This window comes from Acinonyx jubatus, chromosome A3 (genome assembly GCF_027475565.1).
Source record: "Acinonyx jubatus isolate Ajub_Pintada_27869175 chromosome A3, VMU_Ajub_asm_v1.0, whole genome shotgun sequence".
Taxonomy (NCBI): domain Eukaryota; kingdom Metazoa; phylum Chordata; class Mammalia; order Carnivora; family Felidae; genus Acinonyx; species Acinonyx jubatus.
In genome coordinates, this window is record NC_069388.1 from 132,455,979 (window position 1) to 132,465,767 (window position 9,789).

The following is a 9,789-nucleotide window of genomic DNA, read 5'->3' on the forward strand; positions in this document are numbered from 1 at the left end:
TTGCAGGGAAGGTGCAAAGTCCAGCTGTGGGATGGTTCCAGGTGAGGTCCCTCTGAGACCTCAGAGTATCACGTGAGAGCTTCCAGGACTGGAGAAGTTGGCTCCAGTGTTGAAACGTTCTGTTCTTCTTCAGTGATAGCGAAACCCTTCCTCCAATTTAGGCTTCAAGTCATTGAGGCCACTTGCTTCTTTCTTGCTAAACCCTTCCCCTTTGGTTCTGAGTTATGAAGAGGCTGAGTGGGGGTCTTGTAAAATAATCAGGAGTGACGGACTCCTGAGCATGACCTACTGACAAAGCCCCGGGCTGTGCCCACAGCAGCCCGCCCCACGTTTTGCGCACGTGTTCGCCTCATTCTGTGTGGTCTTGGCTTCAGTGGCCGGACATAAAGCTTCAGCTGCTGTTTCACAGCTTGGATTTTAAAGAGCCCATAAGGAGAGATTGAAACCCGAATGTCTAATGCTGCTTCGGATGCACCATCCATCACCCACACAGTCTGCGTGGAGCATTCGTTGCTAGAAAACTGTCCCAAACATGCTTTTTATATCTCACCCCCGACCAGAATGAACCACTCAGATGTGCCAATCAACCAACCAGAGTGTGCAGCTTTATATTGTTGGGCCAGAGCAAATCAAAATAGTTCAGGTTCTAAACCTGCATTATGGGCAGTGAAATTACCTTAAACTGTGTGTCTGGGCTTGTAAGAATGATGGCCTGGGGGATCTGGGACATTTCCTGGGACATATTTAATTACATATTGTTGAGGCTGGTAGTTAAATGTAGTTATTATGGACCAGACCTTCTTGATATAATTTTGACCTGCCAAAGACCAACCTGCACAGAAATCTGTATTGTGCCCGATCTTTCAGAGGTGATTTAGGGAGTAAACGTTTTCAAAAAAGTAATTACTAGAAAGATAAGTGGATAGAAAGCTGGGGATTTCACTTCTGGTTTGAGCTTGACTTCCAACCTGCTGCATGTCAGGGGTAAGACCGTTAGACTTTCAAGACCCCAGTTTAACGTTTATTTATTTTTGAAGGAGAGAGACAGAGCATGAGTGGGGAAGGGGCAGAGAGAGAGGGAGACACAGAATTAGAAGCGGGATCCAGGCTCCAAGCTGTCAGCACAGAGCCCGACGCGGGGCTCGAACTCACGAGCTGTGAGATCATGACCTGAGCCGAAGTCGGATGCTCACCTGACTGAGCCATCTGGTTCCCCTCAAGGCCCCAGTTTAATACATAAGGTGAGGCAGTTAGACTAAACACTTTCTGGGGCTCCTCTCAATCCTACACTTCATTCTCTGTGTATTTGTATCTATGACCCTTTTAAGGAGAAGGAGGAATATAGGGTTCCATCTTTGTCCCTGCTCACCCCGCCCACCCCAGTCCTGCTCCCATGTAGACATTGGCCTCCATCATTGTTAGGAGCTCTCCTCAAGTGTCTTGCTTCCTTAAAACCAGGTATTTATTGTTGGGGCACCTGGGTGGCTCAGTTGGTTAAGGTCATGACATTGAGGTCATGATCTCATGGTTTGTGAGATCGAGCCCCGATTTGGGCTCTGTGCTGACAGCGTGCAGCCCGCTCAGGATTCTCTGTCTCCCTCTCTGCCCCTCCCTCGCTTGTGCACATGCTCTCCCTCTCTTTGTCTCTCTCTCTCTCTCTCTCTCTCTCTCTCTCTCTCTCAAAATAAATAAACATAAAAAACCCAGATATTTATCATTATGATCTTCTCTCGTTGTTTTGGCTGAACATCTTTCTCTGGAGACCTTCAGTTACTTCCATAGGGGCCACAGGCACCTGCCTCCCAGTGCAGAAGCTTCAAGTGTCAGATACTTTGCCATGAGGACCTCCGTGCAGCAAGGGCGCAGACTTGGGATCCGCCACTAGACAAGCCTGCCGTGGGCGTAAACAACGATGCAGAGACCACAGACAACCATGGTGTGGGAGTGGTGGCTGCGGCCCAGCTGCTAACTGGGAGGCGGCACTAGCAGCATCTGGATGGCATCTGGGGGCAAGATGGGGAGCCCACTGCTGGGCAGCGGCAAAGAGTTGTCTCCAGTGGACCGGTTCTGTGGCCTGACTGGGGAGCTGCCCGCCAAGTCTGCTCTTCAAGTCCTCCCAGCGATTTTTGCGAGTTCATTTTGCAACATTTTAATAAGTCCCTTTCTGCTTCACTCAGCCAGACGCCGTTTCTTGGGCTTGCAACTACGTGCTCTCGCTGCCCTGGTTATAACTGGACAAAACAATGGGGTTTCCTTATTATGACCTTGTTACGAGACCCGAGGCTGGGTTAAATCATAAAACCACTCTGTGTTTAAATTCCCATCTCCTTCACTAACGTTCAGTTCTTCAAGAGCAGAGATCACGCCTTATGTGTCTCCACAGCCCTAGAACCCAGTGCTCTCTGTTACCTGACATAAAATGAGTTCTATCATAGGAATATCAGCAAAGCATAGCAGGTGTTCAAAGGAGCTGCTTAAGGGATTCAAGACAAGCTGATGAGAAGAGTATCGTTTGGGTTGGGCCCTAAAAATAGCTGAATCTGGAAGGGGCCTTCCAATAGAGAGAAGAATGATTGTGAAGACACGGACTGGGACATTCAGGATCGAGCAGTTAATTTGACGCTTGTGGCCTACATCAAGGTGTTTCTTCCCCCCTCCAGCCCCCCAGATCTAGTGGCCCTACTGTAGCGCTCCTCGAGAAACCACATAGGTCAGGAGACACAAATAGGCAAGAGCACTTTCATACATCAGAATAGCTTCCAAGTCTGCACATCTTAGCTTTAATGAACTGAATGCATTGATTGACTGCGTTAATGTCTAAAGGCAGAATTGGCGCATCAAAGTGGGTCGATCGGCAACAAATCGGCGTCTGGTTTACAAATCAGTCTTGCTAGCTTGGTTGATGGGAGACCATCAAAAAAGTTAAAGCCTGCCTATTTTGATGATGACTAAGCAGGTAGGACCCAGGAGCAGACTGAGGACGCAGGGTGCCTTGCTAAGGAAATGCCGTCTCACGGGAGATGACGAGCTAGGGGTCGTTGGGTTCCGGGATGTGTTGCCTAGCCATTTGCCCAAATATGCCTTTATTTCGAGCTCTCATACTTGGCGTGGCTAGAAAGTAGGGTTCCTGGAAGGGGTGGCATACCTGGAGAGGAGCTCCAGGAGAGGAGCACGGCGGCTCTCAAGGAAGCTTCCTTAAGGAGGCGTGCGTCACACATGGGGTGAGAGAGCGGCCGCCAGGCTATGGACTAGAATGAACGCAAGTCAGAGAAAGCGCTTTGCTTCCACAAACCCCCATCTGAGTGGACCGTTTGCCCTCATGGGTTGCATGGGACCAAGGTGACAAAGGCATGTGTCAGGACTGCATGACACGTTCGCTAGTAGGTACACACCTGACACCCAGAAAGGGGACCCATTATCTGTGGCACAAAGGGCTGTGCTGCTCAAGGAAACCCTAACTGACAGCTTCTCCACGGGACAGGGCAAGGCAGGGTGGGCGCCGAGTGGGACCGTGGCTGGTGGTTAATGCCCGTGCTTCCACTGGCCCCTCTCACCCACCTCCTGGTCCCATGGAGTCAGCCCCAGATCTCCCGGAGGGTGTTCCTGCACCACTGCTGATCCCTGTGCAGCATTTTCCACACTGCCCCTCCTGCTGCTGGAACAGGTTTCCAGCCATTTTGCATCTTTCAGAAAGAAGTTGGTTGAGACTCTGTACCTGCTGACCGCCAACCTCTGCCCCCTTCCCCATTTTGGAGACAACTTGGGTTTTATGGGTGTTTCTTCAGTGTTGGTTCGACGGTTCTTTAGAGGGAGGAGAGGTTACAAAGGCTCGGCCTGCCCCCTCCTGCCTCTCTCATTTCGCCCGCGCATCAAACTGAAGAGACAGGTGCCGTTGGTCGCCTGTTAGAGGCAAGCCAGATGCCAGGGCGGCAGAGCCAGATCAGAGCCTGCGGTGTCCTCACTGTGTTCCCCAGACGAGGGGACGGTGACGTGTAGCATCCACAGGAGTGTGAGCTGCCAGGGGGTTGGCGACAGCAGCATGAGGAGTCTTTGAGAGTGGGGCGTGCACCTCAGAGAAGTGGTTCTCACATGCCACTGACCGTTAGAGACTTAAAAATTCCTATGCACGGCTGCATCCCAGACCGATTAAATGAGAATTTCTGGAGGCAGGACCCAGGCCTCTGAAATTGTTTAAGCTCCCTGAGTGATTCCACTGAGGTCAAGTTTGAAAACCAGGGCTTCAGTGCGGTGCTTCTCACATGTCAGTGTGCCCAGGAGGGACCTGGAGACCCAGTGGTTTGGAATCGGTACTTGTAGGGTGGGACCTGAGAGTCTGACTTCCTAGCAGGCTCCTCGCCATGCTGACTGTTGCATCTGTCTCCCACATCACCTGCTGGGAAGCGAGACATCAGAGAGGCGCGAGGTCCTTTGTTCCAGAATTAACTTGGGAGAAACTGACATGGTTCCCTGGGCAGGGTGTGCGTCTAGCCTGAGCCTGTCCTCGGGGTAGGCTGCCTCCCCGTCCCAGTTTCCTGGGTCTCAGAGCTGCTCTGCTCGGTTGGCGGACGTTAGGGACTTCACTTTTCCCTGCACGTCCTGCCCAGCCCAGCTTGAAGCTTCCCCTGCGCTTGGAGGGAGTGTCAGATGCGTGCAAGGTGAGGAAACGTCATTCCGGGGGAAGCCCCCTTCACTGAGAGTTAGCAGACTCCCAATTGGAAGAGGAACATCTCAGCTGGAGACTGGAGAAGGCTGTTCTCCTTCAATCATGGAATGATTGCCTGGCCAGTAGCGGCCGCTTGTGTCACTGAACGAGTGGGTGTAGACGACAGGAGGTGCTGGTGGAAGGACAGATGAGGTGACCACAGAGGTTTCTTAATGCTCCCAACTCGTCACCAAGTGAAACTCGAACAGCTTTTTCATGTCTGAAACAGACCCACATAAAGCAAGTATGAAGATTCCATCGATCATCAAATAGCTGTGTTAATAGCACATGGGAAACGTGCTACTTGGGTCCTACTAATCCACGATGAATGGGCTTTGGACCATCAGGCGGGAGAGAACTTGAAACCCCGGGAGCAGGTGACACAGGAGAAGGAAGGTAGGCCGAGTGTGGCCCTCACTCTTCCCACCAGGTTGCTGCCCTCCAGCACCTCCCCATGGCCGGGGCTGGGTCGGGGAGCGGAAGCAGCAAGAGTAATGGTTTTTTCATCTTCTCTTATGCCGCTTTGCAAAACGATGCTACCATAGGTGCTGTTATATTTAAAGGGCAGATGCAGAAAACCCACAGAGTGGAAAAATGCAGGAGCATGGTACCATTTGCAAACAGGTTTCCCAGGGAAAGCTGACTTCCTCGCAAGGTTTAGAATATACGGCATCCATTTTGTTTCTAATTACAGTGGTCTTTAAGGCAAGGAGTGTTTAGTGTTTCTCTCTCTGTCTCTCTGTCCCTCTCTCTCACTCTCTCTCTGACTGGCTAATGGAAGGAGTGCGCAGCTCTGAAATAGGCTTATGTGAAATCGCTTTCCACACCATTAGGGAGCTGGGATGATCTCTTCAGCAGAGCATCCCCAGCAAACACTGGCTGGGATGCTCTCATTTTAGAGAGGAAGGCAGCAAAGATCTCACTTTCCATCAGAGGAATGTCTGAGTAGACAGAAGCCTTCATATTCTCCTTAACAAGGTGAGGGAGGCTCTTGGTTGGGGTGGGGGAGCGCGGCAGGGAGCGGGGAGGGGAATGCAAAAAACAGATAAAACTGAACGAGAAGAGAAACCACTTCCCTGCCCAACTCAGACCTATAGATTTAACTGGGAAAGCCGGCTAGTTGTAGAAGAAGGAGTAGAATGATGAATCTGGGTTCAAATCTTGTTTCCACAGCTTACTGGCCAAGGGACTGGGGCAAATACCTCAAGCTGACTGTGTTCCCAGTTCTGGCTAAGCACAGCAGGAGCCCCAGTCCTTCAGGGTTGTGGCCAGAGTGCGATGCGATGGTATCTGTAATGAATCCAGTTCACCCTACACAAGCTAGTCATTATTATCATTAATTAAATATGCTTCATTAACTCAGTTCCTAGGGGGAAAAAAACACACCAATTAATTAGAAAGCTGATTACAAGTTTTAAGTCCGTATTATAATATGCTCATTCTATAGTATTAATATTAATGCTCATTCTACAGTAGCTAGAGAAACGGTTTAAGATACTGATGTGTCACATAAAATGCCATCACTTTAGACATCAGTGGGAAGACATTTAGATGGAGAATGAGAAATATTAGTTCACACCTATTCTATCATTTACATGTAACCTAAGTGCTGAGTTATCACTGCAGATGTATTTGTGACGATGAGGCTGCTTTGATTCTACGGGCATTTGAATGTTCACACCTAATTCGTTATTTAAAATAGAAATCACTTTAAATTATCATTAAGGAAAAGATATTATGGAGTAATGTAACAGAAATCTTTGCTTCCTCCTTGACCATCAGCCCCTTGCTAATACCAGGGTGAGTTCTGGGCTTCAGGAAGAGCCAAGGATGACACAGTAATTAAGGACTGGAGTAGTACGCAATTAAAAAAAAATAAAATTTACATATAGTTAATGCGTATGCATTTTACTATATTCATTGGACACCTGTTACCATACTTATGTTGTACGTTACGGAAAAATTAATTTAAAAAGAAAAGCTGAATGGTTTGTTTTCAGATTTGGAATAGATAATACTTGTCCCCATGCCCATAGTGGCAGATGTTTCAACAGTCACAAGTGCTAGAACTGAACTGAAGTTTGAGCTTTGGTTAGACTGGTGCCCGAAGTCATTCCATCAGAGCCTTGTATTTCGAAGAGATGGGCGTGTCCTTTCGCTTCTCTTTGTGGAGACGACCGTAATAATAATACATACCAGAAGAATGGCAGTATGGTTTATGCAAGAGCAGTGAGGGTAGGATCTGAAATTAAAATATGTGACTGTAAAATCCCTTCTTTCCATATTTCCCCCTGCCCCTACCAGCAGGGTCCTTATTGGAGAAAGTCAGCGAGAAAGACATTAGTCATAGCTTAGCTGAGTGTTTCGAACTTCAGCTTTGATTATCGGGAACCAACATTTGAAGGAATTAGCATCTAGTTTATCTGCAAACGACAGGATTTCATGGAACATGTACATAACTGGATTCGTCGTATAAGCAGTACTTGCTCTGGAGAGCTGCTTACAGGTAAGCGTTAGAGAGAGTGGGGGTCTCCTGCTTCTGTGCTCACTTCATGGAGCACGTGAGCAGTTAGTTCCAGAACCTCCCTCAGTGTGGCAAAATGCAAAAGCCAGGGAACCTGTGGTTCGCTTCTACAGAATTCATCCTAACGCCCCAGGGGAGTCCCCCATCCAGACTGGTGCCAGAGCGGGAGAACTCAACAGAGGCATCCGCATGGCATGGGGGAGGGCCCCGTAGACTTTTTAACATGTCCTGAGTCTTTACTCTTTGCCAGTGGAGATAAGAGCCAATGAAATGGTCTTTCTAGTTGTGACACAGACTACACATGTCCCAAAGCAGAGATGGTGGCTGGACAAAGGACGTAGCAGGGGCTGCAGCGGGTCTAAGGGCCAATGAGCGAAGCTGAGCAGAGACTGGGCTCTGTTCCGAGGGATGCCCGCGGGGGATGCGGTCTGACCTCAATACGGCCACCTTCCTCCAGATGTCGTGTGAAATGTTGGCACACCGGGAGTGCTATAAGCCCATGTTGGAAGGGAGAAGAAAGGAAGGGGAAAACAATCTGAATTTACTGATAGACTGAAAAAAGAGATCAGAAGTGATTGAGTTGTCCTTGAATTAGTGAGGTTTACTTTTTGGTGATAGGTTGAAAGGTAAGCGCAAGATGGAAATGAAGTTAAATTGTCAATGAATAAAGTAATATTTTTTTCATACCTGAGTCTGTGATTTAAAAATACGTATAGCCACAGGGGCACCTGGGTAGCTCAGTAGGTTGAGCATCTGACTCTTGATTTTGGCTCAAGTCATGGTCCCAGCGTTGTGGGATCAAGCCCCACATTGGGCTCCACACTGGGTGTGGATTCTCTCTCTTTCTCTCTCTACCCCTCCCCTGCTTGTGCACATTCTCTCTCTCTCTCTCCCCAAAATGAATAAATATCTTTTTAAAAAGTTCTGAGTATCAAATATCAAAACAATTTTGCAAAATACTGAGGCATGCTCAAAAGGAGGAAGAGAACGTATTTGAACACCAAAACCTAAGAGAGAGTAGCAAAAGAGAATGTAAAGTCTAAGCAGTGGGGTTCTTTTGGAATCATGGCGATCCCCAGAGCCAGTGATCGGACCTGGGCCCTAGAAGTCAGTGGCTCACACAAGACGCTATCGATCCTGATTTGGGCCAGCTGGAGAGGAGAAGATGGAGTCCCTGTAAAAGGATAGGATCCAGGAATGATCAGTACTTCAATGGAATGTACCAGAAAAACCACATGTGGGACCTGGAGAAGCCAGAAGGAGGCTTACCATTTGCCCAGGGCTCTGGATGGAGGTGAAATGTCTCTACTAAGGAATCAGGCTCATGCCTGTGAGTAGTGTGGCACAACAAAGAGAGGTGCCGAGAAGTGACCGTGGAATCCAGTACAGGAAAATTCCAAGCCCTAGGCCAACAGCAAACAAATATAAAACGGCTCCATAGGAATAACTACGGTATGATGTAGGGGACACCCACAGAAATCCCAGACCCTGCTGAAGAGAGCTTATATAACAAAATTATGCACCATTTGAGAAAATGAACAACCGTAACAGACAGCCAAAGCAATGAACATGAAATTCGCGCCCTAGGGTCTGAAACAGAATAATCTGAAAGAAGCCATAAAGTCAAGTGTTAAAAATGATTAAAAATACCAAAAAAATGGAAATCATAGTGAAAGTACGTGGATACCATGATAAGAAGTGAATTCTAAATACAAATCAGGGCCACCTGGGTGGCTCGGTCAGTTAAGTGTCTGGCTTTGGCTCGGGTCATGATCTCATGGTTCATGGGTTCGAGCCCCACATTAGGCTCTGTGCTGACAGCTCAGAGCCTGGACCCTGTTTCAGATTCTGTCTTCCCCTCTCTCTGCCCCTCCCCTGCTCGCATTCTGTCTGTCTGGCTGTCTCTCTCTCAAAAATGATGAATAAACATTAAAAAATTAAGAATTCATTGACTATACACATATAAACTTTAAAAATAAATAAATAAATACAAATGAAATGGGGGGGGGCACCCGGGTGGCTCAGTCGGTTGAGCGTCCGACTTCGGCTCAGGTCATGATCTCAGGTTTGTGAGTTCAAGCCCCACATCGAGCTCTATGCTGACAGCACACAGCCTGCTTCTGTCCCCATCTCTCTCCCCTCCCCCAGTGGCTCTCTCTCTCTCAAAAATAAACATTTAAAAACAAATAAAAAAAATGTCTTGGGTTTAAAAACAGGTATAAAAATTGAGACTACAATGGCAAGGCAGAAAGCAAACAACACAGAAAAGCACAGTGGCACGGTGCATGCATGGTATAAAGTTCCCAGTCTCCTACACAGTGTAACTTCTTGTTGCTTGGCCAACACGTGTCATCCACACTGGCTGTGATCCATGAAGACTGTCACATACTTCATCATGTATGCACTAGTTGAGAACTTGATAGGTAAATATCTGCCTCGCCGTTCTCTTGGTGCTAGGAAGGATGCATTGAGTCCACGGGTTCAGCCTCTCAGTGGACACAGTAGGAAGTAGGAGAATAGAGATGGGAGTTTTGGGAAGGTCTCTGCAGAGTGTCCTCGTTGG